The sequence below is a fragment of the Pseudorca crassidens genome, chromosome 4, assembly GCF_039906515.1.
Source record: "Pseudorca crassidens isolate mPseCra1 chromosome 4, mPseCra1.hap1, whole genome shotgun sequence".
Classification (NCBI taxonomy): domain Eukaryota; kingdom Metazoa; phylum Chordata; class Mammalia; order Artiodactyla; family Delphinidae; genus Pseudorca; species Pseudorca crassidens.
The window spans coordinates 74,110,890-74,128,863 of NC_090299.1; the positions used below are offsets into that span (position 1 = coordinate 74,110,890).

Here is a 17,974-nt window from a genome sequence, read left to right on the forward strand (position 1 = left end):
ACAATCATGGCTTTGCGCAAAGATATAGCTAAAATGGTATTCGTCCTGCTGTTGCTTCTAACAGTGAAACATGGAAACAATTTAAATTTTCTGTAACAGGGATTGGATGAATAATTAGTACATAGATGAACTGAAATCCTAAGCAGTCATTAAGTTGATGCATAAGGATATTAATTAGCAGTGAACTGCCCATGCTATGTAATTCAATTTTTTTTTAAGTTATAAAAGTACACATCCGGTATGATCCCATGTTTGTACAATGCATGTATAGAAGTACATGCACCTGAATACTGAGGGTGGTTATCTCTAGATGGAGGGATAATGTATGACTCTCATTTTCTTCTTTATATTTGTTTTTAATTTCGAAATTTTGTATACGCATGTATTATTTTAATTATGTTTAAAATGAGTAAACTGTAAGTCACCTGTTCCTGAAAACTTTGTAGCTGATTGCCCTATTTTTTGGGGTGGAGGTAGGCAATTGTGAAGAGGAGAATAAGTAGAGATCAAAGCCACCTTTTAAAATTATTATTATTGCACCTTATATTATTATATACAACATATTATTGTACATAATAACCACAGTGTCCTTTCTGCCTTTTGTTTCATCTGCTGCTCTTTCTCAGCCTCTTTTGCTGGTTCCCCCTCGTCCCCCCCGCTCCGACCAAGATCTTGTAATGCTGGCCTATCCCATGGCTCAGTTCTTAGGCCTCTTCTCTTTTCTATCCACACTCACTTTCCTGGTGGTCTCATCCAATCTCATGGCTTTGAATATCATCTCTGTGTTAATACCTCCCCAATTTATATCTCCATCCCTGGTGTCCCACCCCGCCCTGAGCTCCAGGCTCATAGATCTCCCTCCCCGTTCAGCATCTGTACTTGGATGTCTAACTTAACCCGTCAAAAAGCAAGTTCCTACCCTTAGCTGCCAAATCTGCTTCTCCTCAGCCATCATATCAAATAATGGCAACTCCATCCTTCCAATGGCTCAGGACAAAAACCTTGGTGTCATCCTCAATCCCTCACCTTCTCTTCTATTGTGTATCTCAACCATCAAGAAATCCTGTTCACTCTACCTTCAAAATGTCTTCACATTCGGACCACTTCTTATCCTCCGTGCTGCCATTACCCTGGTACAAGCCACCATTATCTCTTGCCTGGATCCTTGCTAACTGGTTTACCTTGCCTACTTTCAGTCTGCTCTTAATTTAGCAGCCAGAGTGATCTTGCTAGACACACATCGAATTAGGTCATGCCTTTCTCAAAATCCTCCCACAGTTCCTCATTCCTCTCTGAGAGTGGAGCCAAATCCATTACGACGGCTTATAAGGTCCTGCATGATCAGCCCGCCTTCTCTAACCTCATTTCTTTCCTTTCTCCCACTCTGTGGCAGTTTTAAAACATGGTCCTCAAATTCTTTGACACTCCTTTTATTTAGAGACCAGGGATCTCTATCTCCTGCTGTTAATTTGGCTTCTGTGACTGCTGGGCGCAAGGTTATGTGTGGCAGCTTCTACTCTCTGCCATTTGGGATACTTACTTGAGTCTAGGAGCCTGTGGAATGTGCCACGTGGAGAGAAACTGAGGCCCCCGTCCAGTAGCCCCTGGCGAGCTCTCAGCTGACAGCCAGCACCTACCTGCCAGCTGTAGGAGTGAGCCTTCTTCACAGTCCTTCATTGATTCTCCCCAGCTGATGCCACAGGGAACAGAGACAGGCTGTTCCCACTAAGCCGTGCTCATATTGAAGATGTATAAACAGCAAGATGATTGTTTTTGTGCCATTATGTTTCAAGGTGGTTTGTTGTAGAGCCTTAGAGACTCTCTCACTGCAGCAACCTCACTCACCCCATATTCGCCTCTCTCCGTCCTCTTTGTTGTTCCTTGAACACCCAGACATGCTTGTCTCAGGGCCTTTGCACTTACTGTTCCCGTCTACATTGCCGTATATACATGGCTCCCTCACTCACCTCCTTTAGATCTGTAATCACTTGTAATCAATCTTTTCAGTAAAACCTTCCCTCGCAAACTGACAAACTACACATGCTCCCCCCAGAGCTTCTCCTCTTTCTACTTTATTTTTCCTCCTTGGTGGTCATCACTGTCTAATAGACTGTATGATTTATTCATTTAGTTTGTTTATTACACGCCATGGTTTTAAATACCAACTCTATGCTGATTACTCTCTTACACTAGAAGGTAAACTCCGTGAGGATGGGTATCTATGTCTGTTTCACTCCCTGCTGATTCCAATGTGCCTAGAACAGTGTGTCCCACGTGGTCACTCGTCAATTAATATTCGTGGTTCTACCCCAGCCATGTGCGGGTGACCTGTTTCCTCTCAGCTTTTCCCTTCCTTCTCAACTTGTCTCTTCTCTGGGTCCTTTGCCTTCCCTCTCCATGCTCTCCACCTCCCGCTAGACCAAAGCAGCAGCTTTGCTTAAGTCTCAGACCATTGGAGCCCCTATGCAGGTTATTCTCCACGCTAGCAGGAGTTTCTCCTTCCTGGGTGGTAGGTACCTCCTTTATATCAGATCCTGTGTTCATTCCACAGTAGGGATTAATTGAAAACTTTATGCTTAGCCTCCAAGCTTAGTTTTTGCTAGCAAAAATTAATAAAATCTTCAGCTCTGACAATAAATTAGCAAGAGCAGGGTGAGTGATGTGCTCTAACAGTCTATTGCTCTCTAAAAACTACCCCCAAACTTAGAGGCTTAAACCAGCAATCATTTATTTTGTTCATGAGTGTGCAATTTGAGCCAGGCTAGGTGGGTATAGTTTGCCTCTGCTCTACATGGCATCTGCTGGGGCGAATCGATTAGGAGCTGGGAGATCTACTCTCCAGTGTGTACTTTTAGAATTGACAGAATCCATCTCTGTCTCAACAAAATTTGGCTTTCCAAATTTTTTTATACTTTTCTCTCAAAAAAATTCCAATTTGAAGCTGAGGGGTGAACTCATCCACTTTTCTCAGACTGCATTGGCATATCTCTGTGAGGGAGAGAATGCCATTGGCCAGTGGGTAGGGAACCTCAGGGCAACATGCTTTATGATGATTGAAATATACATCAACTTAATTCTCCAATAATTTATATCTATTGCATTTGATTCATTCATTAGTTCACCTAATATTTTGATTATGAGAACAGGAATTTTGTCGATTGTTGTATGTCCATTTCTTAGAGAGCCTGACATATAAGAGCTTTAACAAATCTTTAGTAAATTAATTAAGAATGATAATAATAGTTAACATCTAGTGTAATAGTTAAATCTATTATGTTTGTTTTTTTTTGCTAGGCACTCTTCATAGCACTTTACCTGAATTACTTGTTTTAAAAACCCTAGAAGATAATATTATTTTTATTACTATTCCTGTTTTACAGATGAGTAAACTGAGGCACAGGGAGGTTAAGAACCTGCTGTAAAATGGAAGAGATGGGATTCACACTCAGGCAGTTCTATATTGATGCTCTTTTCCTAATCCTTACCTATGCACAGGGTGCTGTGGGGACCATATAGGAGAAGAATAGTGACCCAGCTTTGAGGAGTTGAGGAAGGCTTCCCAAGGAGGTGCTTTCTAAGCAGATTCCTAAAGGACAAATTGGAATAGAGTCAGACAAACAGACTGCGGAAGGGTTTTCTTGGCAGGATTTGCAAGATCACCTAGAGTTCCAGGCATTATGCTAAGAGCAAGGAAAACAAGGAGAAAAAAAAAAAAAGCTCCTTCACTGATATTCAGAAATTTCAAACAAATTGTTGAAAAAAAGTGTGTTAAGGGCTAATATAGATGTACACAAGATGCTGTGGGGAGATTGAAGAAGCAGGAATTGAACCAAGGGTAATAGTTCAGTGAGGGCTTCCCAGAGGAGGTGGCGTCAGAGCTAAATCTTGAAGGATGAGTAAGAGTTTGCTAGACAAACAAGGAGTTGCAGGGGTATTTCCAGCAGAAGGAAAGACACATGCAGTGAAACGTGAAAGAGCTTCTGGGGCTAAGCAAATATCAAGTAGGGTAGGAAGATCACATTTTTCTGTCTTTAATATTTTCAGAAAATGAGGCTGCAGTGTTAACACAGCGTTGCTTCACACCCTTGGTGAGTAGAAAGTTCTGTTTGATGTCAAACCTTCGTTCATCTTCCTGAAACACAGACACGCACGCCCACATATATCCTTGTTCTCCCACCAGGGGTCATATAGGCTCATTGTCCTTGTCATTCGTAGGCTAAGCCTTCATACAGGTGGAGATTGCTAATCTAGGTCTCTTGTCTTCCCAGACCGGTGGGTTTCTGTTCCCCTCATTTGCCACTTCACTCAGTAAGCAAGGAGTGCATATTGAAAGCCAGCCTGTGCCACTGCAGGGACTAGAGGAGAAATGCAAAGTGTTTTTCTTGCCACCCTGAGGCTCCTCACTATCAGCCCATAAGGTCTGCTTTTCAAACTTCAAATCACGGTGCAACCTGCCACTCAACACTCTCTGATGCCCCTCCGTAACGTAGGAGTTTAAGGGTCTGTGCATTGGAGTCGTACTGACAAGTTATGTGAACTTGGCCAAGTTACTAACCTTTTTGTGCCTTACTGTCCTCATCTATGAAATGTGATCATATTATTAACCTCATGGGGATTTTATTCTTGAGGATTAAAAGACTTAATGTATGTGTAGAAATTAAGACAACTTTGGAAAGAAGTCACAGAAAGCATCACGTCATGTGGCTTACGGAGAAAGGGGGAATTTGTTGATTTACATGATTGAAAAGTCCAGGGGGTATGCCAATTACAGGAGTAGCTTGATCCAGGGGCTCAAATGTTGTCACCAGAACTTAATCTTTCTCCATCTCTAGCTCTACTCTTATTTTTTTTGGCTTTGTTCAAGGCTCCATGTGATGTCAAGATGGCAGCCAAGAAGCATAGACCCCATTCTCCTACGATCCAGTCTAACATTCAAATCAAAGTCCTGAGCGTGACATTCATTGATCTGAACACATTAAAATGCTCAATCTTGGGCTTCCCTGGTGGTGCAGTGGTTGAGAGTCCGCCTGCCGATGCAGGGGGCGCGGGTTCGTGCCCCGGTCCGGGAAGATCCCACATGCTGCGGAGCGGCTGGGCCCGTGAGCCATGGCCGCTGAGCCTGCGCGTCCGGAGCCTGTGCTCCACAACGGGAGAGGCCACAACAGTGAGAGGCCCCGCGTACCACAAAAAAAAAAAAAAAAAAAAAAAAAGCTCAATCTTGAACTGACTCTTAGGCCAGGGAATGAGAATGCTAATTGGCTTATGCCTGGGTCTTGACCACCCCCTGGAGTTAAGGAGGGATCTAACCCACCTAAATATCAAGGTCTCAGTTGGAAAAGGGGAAGTTGCCCAGAATAAAATTTCTGTTTTACCGGAAAAATGGAGAACAAAAATTTGGTGGCATAGAATCTGTCCGCTACTGTATGTAAAACACCTGGCACAGAGGCTAAGAGCAACATGCTTCATGAATGATCACCAGCACCCTCTTCACCACCACCATCAACACAGGGACCAATTTCAGACATGGCTCTTTCACACAAACATAACACTGTTCTTAAATGAGAGGCTTCCCAGTGCTGAGTGGAGAGAAATATAAGTAGCAGACATTTGTTTTTCGTGGCTGCCAAGAACCTCTGGAACATTCTTCCTACATTTTGATAGTTCCTATACTATGACCCCGGCCTACCTCAAATAGAGTCCCTCAAAGCTTTATTTTTCCCACTCAACCCATCCTCCAACCCTCCAACCCCACCATTCAGTTTCTTCCAATCCTATGCACCCATGAGAGAATTTGACTTGGAGGTGAGCTGTGGAAACAAGAGGAGCACGGAACACCCATTTTGCTGTTGCAGATGGTGGGAGCCAACCAGTTGGTTCTAGAGTCAGTGGGAGGCGTCACCCTTATCAGGCCAGTTCTTCAGTGTGGCTTTAGGCATTATTCTGAGAGCATTAGTCCAGAAATATTCCTTTAGCTGTTCCAAAGATGCTGTGAGTGCTGAATATCCCCATACCAAATCCCTTCTTTCTTTTTTGTTTTTTTTTTATAAATTTATTTATTTTATTTTTGGCTGTGCTGTGTCTTCGTTGCTGTGCACAGGTTTTCTCTAGTTGTGGCAAGCGGCAGCTACTCTTCGTTGTGGTGCACGGTCTTCTCACTGCAGTGGTTTCTTTTGTTGCGGAGCACAGGCTTCAGTAGTTGTGGCTCGCGGGCTCTAGAGCACAGGCTCAGTAGTTGTGGTGATGGGCTTCGTTGCTCCGTGGCATGTGGGATCTTCCCGGACGAGGGCTCAAACCTGTGTCCCCTGCATTGGCAGGCAGATTCTTAACCACTGCACCACCAGGGAAGCCCCCAAATCCCTTCTTATATAAAGAAAGTAGAGTGATAGTGTTTCTGCAACTAAGGACACTAACCAATATGCTGCCCAAGAACTCCCACAGCATGTGTACGGCACAGGCTTCATGATAGTTCCCTAAGCCTGGGTCTCATCTTCTCATCAGACTGTTCTCCACGATCCCAGCAGGGTGGCTTGTAAAAGAGTAAACATTCAGAAAAATGCCAGTTTCATGACTGAATAAGTGAACTTCTAACTGACCTAAAAGGTCATTTGGGGGAGTACAGACACACTTCAGTTTATTGAATTTCACACATATTGCATTTTTTACAAATTGAAAGTTTCTGGCAACTCTTCATTGAACAAATCTATTGGTGCAATTTTTCCAGCAGCATTTTTATTTATTTTATTCTATTTTTCATTAGTTATATATTTTATACATATTACTATATACATGTCAATTCCAATCTCCCAATTCATCACACCACCCACCCCTCCACTTTCCCTGCTTAGTGTCCATACGTTTGTTCTCTACATCTGTGTCTCAATTTCTGCCCCGCAAACAGGTTCATCTGTATCATTTTTCTAGGTTTCACATATATGCGTAAATATACTATATTTTTTTTTCTCTTTCTGACTTACTTTACTCTGTATGACAGTCTCTAGGTCCATCCACATCTCTACAAATGGCCCAATTTCATTCCTTTTTATGGCTGAGTAATATTCCATTGCATATATGTACCACATTTTCTCTGTCCATTTGTCTGTTGATGGGCATTTAGGTTGCTTCCATGACTTGGCTATTGTAAATAGTGCTGCAAAAACACTGCGATGCATGTGTCTTTTTGAATTATGGTTTTCTTTGGTTATATGCCCAGTAGTGGAATTGCTGGGTCATATGGTAATTCTATTTTTAATTTTCTAAGGAACCTCCATTATTGTTCTCCATAGTGGCTGTAGCAATTTACATTCCCACCAACAGTGCAAGAGAGTTCCCTTTTCTCCACACCCTCTCCAGCATTTGTTTGTAGATTTTCTGACGATGCCCATTCTAACTGGTGTGAGGTGATACCTCATTGTAGTTTTGATTTGCATTTCTCTAATAATTAGTGATGTTGATGAGCTTTTCATATGCTTCTTGGCCATCTGTATGTCTTCTTTGGAGGAATGTCTATTTAGGTCTTCTGCCCAGTTTTGGATTGGGTTGTTTGTTTTTTTAATATTAAGCTGCATGAGCTGTTTATATATTTTGGAGATTAATCCTTTGTCCGTTGATTCGTTTGCAAATATTTTCTCCCATTTTGAGGGTTGTCTTTTCATCTTGTTTATGGCTTCCTTTGCTGTGCAAAAGCTTTCAAGTTTCATTAGGTCCCATTTGTTTTTGTTTTTATTTCCATTACTCTAGGAGGTGGATCAAAAAAGATCTTGCTGTGATTTATGTCAAAGAGTGTTCTTCCTATGTTTTCCTCTAAGACTTTTATAGTGTCTGCTCTTACATTTAGGTCTGTAAGCCATTTTGAGTTTATTTTTTGTATGGTGTTAGGGAGTGTTCTAATTTCATTCTTTTACATGTAGCTGTCCAGTTTTCCCAGCACCACTTATTGAAGAGGCATTCTTTTCTCCATTGTATATTCTTGCCTCCTTTGTCATAGATTAGTTGACCATAGGTGTGTGGGTTTATCTCTGGGCTTTCTAGCCTGTTCCATTGATCTATATCTCTGTTTTTGTGCCAGTACCATATTGTCTTGATTACTGTAGCTTTGAAGTATAGTCTGAAGTCAGGGACTCTGATTCCTCCAGCTCCATTTTTTCCCTCAAGACTGCTTTGGCTATTCGGGGTCTTTTGTGTCTCCATACAAATTTTAAGAATTTTTTTCTTCTAGTTCTGTAAAAAATGCCATTGGTAATTTGATAGGGATTGCATTGAATCTGTAGATTGCTTTGGGTGTATAGTCATTTTCACAATATTGATTCTTCCAATCCAAGAACATGGTATATCTCTCCATCTGTTTGTATCATCTTTAATTTCTTTCATCAGTGTCTTATAGTTTTCTGCATACAGGTTTTTTGTCTCCCTAGGTAGGTTTATTCCTAGGTATTTTATTCTTTTTGTTGCAGTGGTAAATGGGACTGTTTCCTTAATTTCTCTTTCATATTTTTCATCATTACTGTATAGGAATGCAAGAGATTTCTGTGCATTAATTTTGTATCCTGCAACTTTACCAAATTCATTGATTGGCTCTAGTAGTTTTCTGGTGGTATCTTTAGGATTCTCTATGTATAGTATCATGTCATCTGCAAACAGTGACAGTTTTACTTCTTCTTTTCCAATGTGTATTCCTTTTATTTCTTTTTCTTCTCTGATTGCCGTGGCCAGGACTTCCAAAACTATTTTGAATAATAGAGGTGAGAGTGGACATCCTTGTCTTGTTCCTGATCTTAGAGGAAGTGCTTTCAGTTTTTCACCACTGAGAATGATGTTTGCTGTGGGTTTGTCATATATGGCCTTTATTATGTTGAGGTACATTCCCTGTATGCCCACTTTCTGGAGAGTTTTTATCATAAATTGGCATTGAATTTTGTCAAAAGCTTTTTCTGCATCTATTGAGAGGAACATATGGTTTTTATTCTTCAAATTGTTAATATGGTGTATCACATTGATTTGCTTATATTGAAGAATCCTTGCATCCCTGGGATAAATCCCACTTGATCATGGTGTATGATTCTTTTAATATGTTGTTGGATTCTGTTTGCTATTATTTTGTTGAGGATTTTTGCATCTATATTCATAAGTGATATTGGTCTGTAATTTTCTTTTTTTGTAGTATCTTTTTCTGGTTTTGGTATCAGGGTGATGGTGGCCTCATAGAATGACTTCGGGAGTGTTCCTTCCTCTGCAATTTTTTGGAAGAGTTTGAGAAGGATGGGTGTTAGCGCTTCTCTAAATGTTTGATAGAATTCACCTGTGAAGCCATCTGGTCCTGGACTTTTGTTTGTTGGAAGATTTTTAATCACAGTTTCAACTTCATTACTTGTGATTGGTCTGTTCATATTTTCTGTTTCTCCCTGGTTCAGTCTTGGAAGGTTATACCTTCCTAAGAATTTGTCCATTTCTTCCAGGTTGTCCATTTTATTGGCAGAGAGTTGCTTGTAGTAGTCTCTTAGGATGCTTCGTATTTCTACGGTGTCTGTTGTAACTTCTCTGTTTTCATTTCTAATTTTATTGATTTGAGTCCTCTCCCTCTTTTTCTTGATGAGTCTGGCTAATGGTTTATCACTTGTGTTTATCTTCTCAAAGAACTGGCTTTTAGTTTTCTTGATCTTTTCTATTGTTTTCTTTGTTTCTATTTCATTTATTTCTGCTCTGATCTTTATGATTTCTTTCCTTATGCTAACTTTTGGTTTTGTTTGTTCTTCTTTCTCTAGCTCCCTTAGGTGTAAGGTTAGATGGTTTATTTGAGATTTTTCTTATTTCTTGAGGTAGGCTTGTATTGCTATAAACTTCTCTCTTAGAACTGCTTTTGTCGCATCCCATAGGTTTTGGATCATCGTGCTTTCATTGTCATTTGTCTCTAGGTATTTTTTGATTTCCTCTTTGATTTATTCAGTGATCTCTTAGTTATTTAGTAACATATTGTTTAGCCTCCATGTGTTTCTGTTTTTTACGTTTTTTCCCCTGTAATTCATTTCTAAACTCATAGCGTTGTGGTCAGAAAAGATATTTGATATGATTTCAATTTCCTTAAATTTACTAAGGCTTGATTTGTGACCCAAGATGTGATCTATCCTGGAGAATGTTCCATGTGCACTTAAGAAGAAAGTGTAATCTGCTGTTTTCAGATGGAATGTCCTATAAATATCAATTAAATCTATCTGGTCTATTGTGTCATTTAAAGCTTGTGTTTCCTTATTAATTTTCTGTTTGGATGATCTGTCCATTGGTGTAAGTGAGGTGTTAAAGTCCCCCACTATTATTGTGTTACTGTCGATTTCCTCTTTTAGAGCTGTTAGCAGTTGCCTTATGCATTGAGGTGCTCCTATGTTGGGTGCATATATATTTATAATTGTTATATCTTCTTCCTAGATTGATCCCTTGATCATTATGTAGTGTCCTTCCTTGTCTCTATAACGTTCTGTATTTTAAAGTCTATTTTATCTGACGAGTATTGCTACTCCAGCTTTCTTCTGATTTCCATTTGCATGGAATATCTTTTTCCATCTCCTCACTTTCAGTCTGTATGTGTCCCTAGGTCTGAAGTGGGTCTCTTGTAGACAGCATATATATATATATATATATGGGTCTTGTTTTTGTGTCCATTCAGCGAGCCTGTATCTTTTGGTTGGAGCATTTAATCCATTCACATTTAAGGTAGTTATCGACATGTATGTTCCTATTACCATTTTCTGAATTGTTTTGGGTTTGTTTTTGTAGGTCCTTTTCTTCTCTTGTGTTTCCCACTTAGAGAAGTTCCTTTAGCATTTGTTGTAGAACTGGTTTGATGGTGCTGAATGCTCTTAGCTTTTGTTTGTCTGTAAACCTTTTCATTTCTCCATCGAATCTGAATGAGATCCTTGCCTCTTTGCTGGATAGAGTAATCTTGGTTATAGGTTCTTCCCTTTCATCACTTTAAATATGTCATGCCACTCCCTTCTAACTTGTAGAGTTTCTGCTGAGAAATCAGCTGTTAACCTTATGGGAGTTCCCTTGTATGTTATTTGTCGTTTTTCCATTGCTGCTTTCAATAATTTTTCTTTGTCTTTAATTTTTTCCAATTTGATTACTATGTGTCTCAGCATGTTTCTCCTTGAGTTTACCCTGTATAGGAGTCTCTGCGCTTCCTTGACTTGGGTGGCTACTTCCTTTCCCATGTTAGGGAAGTTTTCAACTATAATCTCTTCAAATACTTTCTCGGGTCCTTTCTCTCTTCTCCTTCTGGGACCCAAATAATGCGAATGTTGTTATGTTTAATGTTGTCCCAGAGGTTTCTTAGGCTGTCTTCATTTCTTTTCATTCTTTTTTCTTTATTCTGTGCTGCAGCAGTGAATTCCACCATTCTTTCTTCCAGGTCACTTATCCGTTCTTCTGTCTCAGTTATTCTGCTATTGATTCTTTCTAGTGTATTTTTCATTTCAGTTATTGTATTGTTCATCTCTGTTTGTTTGTTCTTTAATTGTTCTAGGTCTTTGTTAAACATTTCTTGCATCTTCTCGATCTTTGCTTCCATTCTTTTTCCAAGGTACTTCACTATCTTCACTATCATTATTCTGAATTCTTTTTCTGGAAGGTTGCCTATCTCCACTTCATTTAGTTGTTTTTCTGGGGTTTTATCTGGTTCATTCATCTGGTACATAGCCCTCTGCCTTTTCATCTTGTCTATCTTTCTGTGAATGTGGTTTTTGTTCCACAGGCTGCAGGACTGTAGTTCTTCTTGCTTCTGCTGTCTGCCATCTGGTGGATGAGGCTATCTAAGAGGTTTGTGCAAGTTTCCTGATGGGAGGGACTGGTAGTGGATAGAGCTGGCTGTTGCTCTGGTGGGCAGAGCTCAGTAAAACTTTAATCCACTTGTCTGCTGATAGGTGGGGCTGGCTTCCCTCCCTGTTGTTTGTTTGGCCTGAGGCGACCCAACACTGGAGCCTACCCGGGCTCTTTGGTGGGGCTAATGGCAGACTTCAGGAGGCCTCAGGCCAAGGAGTACTTCCCAGAACTGCTGCCAGTGTCCTTGTCCTCACGGTGAGACACAGCCACCCCCCACCTCTGCAGGAGACCCTCCAACACTCGCAGGTAGGTCTGGTTCAGTCTCCTTTGGGGTCACTGCTCTTTCCCCTGGGTCTCGATGCGCACACTACTTTGTGTGTGCCCTCCAAGAGTGGAGTCCCTGTTTCCCCCAGTCTTGTCGAAGTCCTGCAATCAAATCCCACTAGCCTTCAAAGTCTGATTCTCTAGGAATTCCCCCTCCCATTGCCAGACCCCCAGGTTGGGAAGCCTGACGTGGGGCTCAGAACCTTCACTCCAGTGGCTGGACTTCTGTGGTATAAGTGTTCCCGAGTTTGTGAGTCACCCACACAGCAGTTATGGGATTTGATTTTATTGTGATTGTGCCTCTCCTACCATCTCATTGTAGCTTCTCCTTTGTCTTTGGATGTGGGGTATCTTTTTTGGTGAGTTCCAGTGTCTTCCTGTCGATGATTGTTCAGCAGTTAATTGTAATTCTTGTGCTCTCGCAAGAGAGATTGAGAGCACGTCCCTCTACTCTGCCATCTTGAACCAAAAACCTCAACATTTCTAAAATTAAGGTATGTACATTGTTTTTTTAGACACAATGCTATTGCACACTTAATAGACTACAGTATAGTGTAAGTATAACTTTTAAATGCACTGGGAAACAATAAATTCCTATGACTCACTTTTCTGCAAAATTTGCTTTATTTGGGTGGTTTGGAACCAAACCTGCAATAACTCCAAGGTATGCCTGTATTAGAATCTTAAAGTTTGAAGTGATTGAAATGATTGAGCTCATTCTAGACACTGGACAGATGAGACTGAAGACTCAGAAGGTTAATTTGACTTGAAATGTTGCCCTTATATTTTTGTTGATATTGTTTCCATCAAAACTATCACAAAAATGTGCGTTTAACAGCATCGTACCGTATTTATTAGGATAATATTAATTATTTTTAAGGTTGTAGAATTTTCTTTTGTTCACTATTATTTGAAGCAATTGACACAGACTTTGGACATCTATTTTTCTTTTCATGGAAACTTTGATTATCATGATATTCATCATAATGAGCTTTAACCAGAGACAACATGAAAAGTGAATCTGCCCACTACTGGCTTGTATCAAGGTCCAGCATTAAAAGCGTGGACTCTGTGGCCAGATCGTCTGAATTTGATCATGGCTCTGGTACTTTCTAGCTAGGTAACTACGTGCAAGTTATTTATTCTCTTTCTGCCTCAATTTCCCATGCGATAATGGGACATATTGATAGTATTTACTTCACAAAATTGCTCATAAAGAATGAAAAGAGTTAATATTTGTAAAGTATTTAGAATGGTGAGTTTTAGTGTATTGTAAGTCCTACCATGGTTTTAATTTTTTTAAAAATAAGGTTGCAGTTAACTAAACTCTCAAATCTCTTTCATGTATGTGCCTGCCGACTTGGTCTCCCCCAGTCTAAACTTGTGCAATTGATTTCTTTTTTCCAGCCTAAATGCATGACTTTGCATTTAACCCTGTTGAATTTCTTCCATTGGCACTGGCTCAGTGGCACTTTATTTCCCTCACTTTCTGCACCCACCCATCCACCCATCCCCGGGTGTAAGTGCTGATAATGAGAGAGGTGGAAAAGAGAAGGGAATGCAGTCTCCTGCACACTAAGCGCGCAGCCTGCAGTCCTCAAGTTCTGCCTGCAGCTTAACTTTGGCGCCCAACCAAATTCAAGTGGCTCTAATTACTTTTAAATTAGGCATTTAGTTAAAATTTGATGAGCACATAAACTTAATAGCTGATCTCCAGCCAACATTACTATCAAACTGCCATCCAAATAAGTCCAGGAGGTTGTTATCCAAAGTACCCCAGTAAAATGAAATGAGCGGGACAATGGTTGTGACAATTGCAAAACTGCCGTTTCCACAGGTGGAATTAAGTGTCTGTCCTGTAAATGAATAGAGACACAATTCAGGGAAGCAAGCCATCCAAATGTATCACTTGTTTGGCTGTTCTGACGTCGAAGAAGATAAGAATAAGAATCAACTGGGGAAACGAAAGATGCAGAACTACAAAAATAAACTTGTCATCCCTGACATCTGTGTTTATAAACGCATTATGTTAAACAGCAGAGATTTCCCTACGGCTGGCCAATACCAAGATGGCGTCTTGGGTGTTTACCTTTTCCCATAGCCCCAGTCGTAAGGGCTTTTCTTACTATCTCTTTGCTTCCAGCTTTTGTTTCAGTATCCCTGTAAAGAGTTGGCAGAGAACTAGCTGGGCAACTTCAGAAACATGGTTTATAACCAACCTGCTCCACTCTTCCGCTACAAAAGTTACAAAAAGTGAGCCTGTGCTAATTGTTCCGCTACAAAAAGTGAGCCTGTGCTAATTGTTCTTTAGCGAAGAAGTAGTTGGTCCACACCCACCCCTCCTCACCCAGGTGGAGATTTTCTTTATCAATAACCCCAGAGCAGGTTTGAATCAAAGAGGTGACACACACAAGAGCCAGATGTTTGGAGGGTGAGAAGGGGAGGTAGGTTCACACAATTGTTCTGCCTTCTTGCTTTCCGCTGAGGTTCTTTCCTGTGGGCTGTAGGACACATCAACAAGCTCTGAGCATGTGCGTGGACAGCCCCAGCCCAGCACCGCAGTGGGAAGCTGCTCACAGGCTGCCTTCCTTTTCCGGTGCAGCTGGTGTTTACAGAAGGACATGATTTGAAAGTTGATTTATTTACTCTGTCGTTTTTTTTTTTTTAAATGAACGGACATAGATGTCTGTTTGTTGAAACAATTAATAAACTCTAGTGATATGATTAAAATTTAACAGAAAAACATCCTTGGCTGTCAGGTGGAAATCTAAGGACTGACTTTTGGAAAGTTCATAATGTAATTCGGAGTGAGATCAGAAGATATATATATATATATATATATGTATTCTTTGGCTCTGTTTTTTAAGAAAACAGCTGATCACTTTCGCTTGTGGAAATCACCGGGCTCTGGTTCCTGCCCCTTCATTTTGTCCTGGTTGTCTGTGGAGACTCAGAGGATGTTGATACGGCACCTCAACTATGGAGGCGAAGAGAACGTGCCAGAAGGTCCTCTTCCTCTTGTGCCAGCTCCTCCTCCCAAGTCTCTTCAAAAGTCAAGGCATCTGGGACTTCTCTGGCGGTCCAGTGGTTAAGACTTTGCCTTCCAATGCAGGGGGTGCGGGTTTGATCCCTGGTTGGGGAGCTAAGATCCGACATGCCTTGCGGCCAAAAAACCAAAACATAAAAACAGAAGCAATATTGCAACAAATTCAATAAAGACTAAAAAAAAAAAAGTCAAGGCATCTGAGTCCTAAGACATTGCAGTCTGATTGCAGTGAAACAAGGGGCTAGGCCAGAGGAGGTGCACTTTCTTCCTTTAAAAAATTTATTCTTTATTTTGAGTGGTAATAGGAACACACACACCAATAGATAAAGTTTTAAGGAATATGCAGTGAGAAATAATTCTCTCTTGCACCCCTGCCCCCCAGCAGCCACCAGTTCCCTTACCAAAGATCATCTTTATTGCCAGTTCCTAGAGTATTCTGCTGGAGACATCTTATGTAGTTACGAACATTCATATATGTATATGCGTCTTAAATACACAAATAATAATGTACAATGCACATTGTTCTACACTTTGCTTTTTTCACTTAACAATACATCAAAGGTTTTGTTTTGTTTGATTGTTTTCCGAAAGTGCTATCAGGGAGAAAAGTCATTCTTCATTTCAATGATCTGATTCTGGTTCTGGTTCATTGTACTGATAACAAAGATGCCAAGTTAACCTCTACCTCAGCCTCAGGTCAACTTGGTCTGGAGAAATAGGAATCATATCTAAAACCCTAAATCTTTAAACAACAGGAAGTCTGGGGTGGGTAGAAGAGAGAGGGAAGGACGGATTCTGTTTAAAAGAATGCTCTGTGGGACTGACAGTTAAGCAGAGGGACACTTTGAACGCAGTCTTGCAAAACGAAAATCCATTGGTTCCTTTCCCTGCTTTCGTAAGTAGGACTCAAACTTACTGGCCATAATTGTTTCATTTTTGCTAGTTAAGGATCTCTAGGAGCAAGATATTGTCAGTATTCTGGATGCAATACAGTTGACCCTTGAACCATGTGGGGTTAGGGACACCAACACCCCGTGCAGTCAAAACTCCACGTGCAGACTTTGACTCCCCGAAAGTAACTAGTAATAGCCTAGTGTTCACAGGAGGCCTTACTGATAATATAAACAGTTGATTCATGCATATTTTGTGTGTTATATGTATTATATACTGTATTCTTACAATACAGTAAGTTACAGAAAAGAAAATGTTATTAAGGAAATTATAAGGAAGAGAAAATACAATTATAGCACTGTTTTATTGATACTGTATGTTTATGTCAAGAGGAATTGTCTGTCAGTATCTACATCATTATTGTCTTATATGATACAAACCACTGTAGATGTTTTATATGTATATATATAACACTAGACATCAAAAACGAAGATAAGGTGAAAAAGAGATTCAGATTTATTTATAGGTATGATGATTCATGCATTGATAACAAAGAAGCAGCTATAGGATTGCTTTATGGTCGCCTAGTGTAATTGATACAATAGCATCACGGTAGCCTAGCCTATACACTAACGAATTAATCTTTTCAAAATTTTTATGGCATATAGGATTACAGTCACATTCATAATACAGTGTTGGAAACATTGCTACATTTTTTGAAAAACCACGTACCTATGATGATAGGCTGATACGCAGTTTCTCCAATTACAAGAGAGGTATACTGTACAGTAATGGAATTCTTTGAAAGCAAAGCTATAAAACAGTAAGAAAACTAACATCTTAATTTTATACTAAATGTTACTCACCTTACACCTATGTACGGTTAGACTAGTATCTACGTATATTTTATGCATTCATGTCGTACTTAACTTTTTCTTAATATTTTCTATATTTTCAGGGCACACGGCTTGTCTGCGAGTCTTTTCAGATTGTCACAAATCTCCAGAATTTTTCTAACATATTAATTGAAGTAAATCCATGTATAAGTGGATCTGCAGAGTCCAAACCAGTGTTGTTCCAGGGTCAGCTGTACAAGGGAGGTGGAGGTGGAAAGAGACAAGGCTTTGGGATGGAGAAGATCTGGACATTAATACTGTGGCTATAATACCAGGTGCCAACCCAGGGCCAATACCATGGCAAATGCATAACACAAAGAACTCTTTGCTTGGGGCAGACATGCAGAGCTGTCTGGTTCATTGCCACCCACGCTAGAATCAATTTCCTTAGAGCTCTGATTCACAGCTTCCTTTCTGCTTTCCAAGTTATGAACTGGAAAGTTGGAGCTTTGAGAACATCGTGACACTTATTTCCCAGAACTCCCGAAGCTTTTCATGTCTGAACCCAGACCCAGGTGATGTGGCAGCTTCCAGGCAGCTCTAAGCCCCGGAAGCTGGGATCACAGAGAAACGTGTAGACTTACACAACCTAATTTCTTTCATCCTGACTGACAGGATAAGGACAGAAGGAAGAGCAGAGAAATCTAAAGGAGCTTTACAGGCGCTGACATTCTAAGCTTGTGAAAGATAAGCAGGTAGCGGAGAGTGGGGGGTGTGAGGCAGCACACCCAGTGCGGGGGCATAGCTTGAGAGAGACACCAGGGCTGGGGTGGGGGGTGGGAGACACATGTCTACACAGCACAGCCGATGTGAGGGGAAAAGATGTGGAATTCAGTCCTGAATTGCTTATTTGGAAAATTAATTAGTAAGTGGTTAGCGGACCACTGAATGGAATATTAATTTCTCCCAAGGTTATTTGGAACCTAGGCATGGAGGGGAGAGAGAGACACAGAGAGGCAGGGAGGAGACAGAAAGAAAAGATAGGAACGGAGCGGGGGAGAAGACAGGA

The 17,974-nt window shown here is 40.6% G+C and overlaps 1 long non-coding RNA gene across 1 annotated transcript; it reads left to right on the plus strand.

Moving 5' to 3' along the window:
• The first annotated feature begins 11,879 nt into the window (after positions 1–11,879).
• Positions 11,880–16,987, plus strand: LOC137223724 (uncharacterized). The gene is made up of 3 exons (XR_010943021.1): positions 11,880–12,114; positions 12,455–12,626; positions 15,000–16,987. It is a non-coding gene; the product is annotated as an uncharacterized lncRNA (long non-coding RNA).
• The last annotated feature ends 987 nt before the right edge of the window (positions 16,988–17,974 follow it).